The sequence below is a fragment of the Triturus cristatus genome, chromosome 12 (genome assembly GCF_964204655.1).
Source record: "Triturus cristatus chromosome 12, aTriCri1.1, whole genome shotgun sequence".
Lineage (NCBI taxonomy): Eukaryota > Metazoa > Chordata > Amphibia > Caudata > Salamandridae > Triturus > Triturus cristatus.
The window spans coordinates 803,554,808-803,556,337 of record NC_140595.1 but is presented as its reverse complement, the minus strand read 5'-3'; positions in this window follow the sequence as shown (position 1 = coordinate 803,556,337).

Genomic DNA, 1,530 nt, shown 5'->3' with positions numbered 1-1,530 from the left:
GTTCAAAATGTACAATGCCCATAGGGCAATCCAAAGTTCAAATCCAGGTGGGGGACACAGTGGGACGCGTGTCCCCTAGCTTGCCTGCACAGTCAGACTCCTTTGTCTTCCAGAGGGGGGGGGCATCATGTGGGGGGGAAGGACCAGGCACCGCTGGGACATGAGGGCGAAGGGTAGGTGTCGTGGGTGCAGGGACGGAGGACTCCACCACAGGGGGTGGGGCAGCGCCAAAGGCGGAGGTCAGGATGTCGCTGCACACCTTAGCAAGGTCCTCCAGTGACTCCCCTGCACCCGAAGGAACCACAGGCCCCAAGGAGGGGGGGGTTGGAGGGATGGGTCGCAGCGCCACTGGGGGAGGGTGTGGACAGGGGGGGGACTCAACTCCCCTGCCGGTGTCCTGCCTCCACCGCTTGCGGGGTGGTGCCACACTGGGGCTGATGGACAGACTGGGCAGGACTGACCCTGTATCCGGCTTTTGGCCAGGAGAGCTGAGGGGAGGGGATTTGGAGGGAGTGGTTTTTGTGGAATGCGGACTCCCACTCTGGCTGCGTGTCTTAGGTTTGCCCCCCGACCCAGTGGGTGTGCCTACTTCACCCTGTGTGTGCGTGCCAGGAGGTGTGCGTTTGACCTTCCCTGCTGGTGTGGTGCCTGTGTCTGTTGTGGTGGGTGCATGCTGACGTCTGGGTGTACGTGGGACAGGCATGGGAGTGGGAAGTGTGGATGGGTCAGTGGTAGGGGGATGGACGAAGCGCTGCAGGAGACCCACTGCTGCAGTCAGTGTCGAGTCAATGGACCTCAGCAAGTTGCGTTGGTCAGCCTGCGATGAGAAAATGCCCTCCAAGTATGCCTCCATGTTGTTCAGCACTTGGCTGTGGCCATGGAGGACATTAAGCATCGTAGCCTGACCAACCTGCAACTGCCGTTGGATGTCCACAGACTCGGCATTGGTGGCAGCAGTGGAGACAGGGGCAGGGGGTGCGGTGCCTGGCAGGAAGGAGACATGTGGTGACCGGGCATGCTGGGAAGGGACACGAGCAAGTGGGAGGCGGCTGATGGCAATGGAGGGGGCGGGGAGATATGTTGTACCGCTGTCAGCTGGTGGTGCAGCCTCCGCCCCCTCGGAGAGCTCAGCCTCGGACCCGTCAGCTTCATATTCTGTGGTGGCAGTGGACAGGTCCTCCGCCTCACTCTCCTCCGCCTCAGTTCCACTCGATGTGCCAGCCAAGATGTCACCGCTGGCACTGGTGCTCGGTCCCTCTGCTCGGTCTGTGCTGATGTCTCCATCCGTGTCCCCCGACGATGCTGTGGGCAAGGTGAAGAGACAGGAATTAATCATACACCTGTATACATATGTCACATGAGTCCAATCTACATAGGTTACAGTGCATAGCCTGAAAAGAAAGATGAGTAATATCTACAAAACAAGGTACATATGTAGGCCCTGCAACACACAGTTGGTTGACCCACCATGCCACTGAAAAACTATGGAGAGCATGACACAATAGCAAATGACATTAAATGGATTTTGAC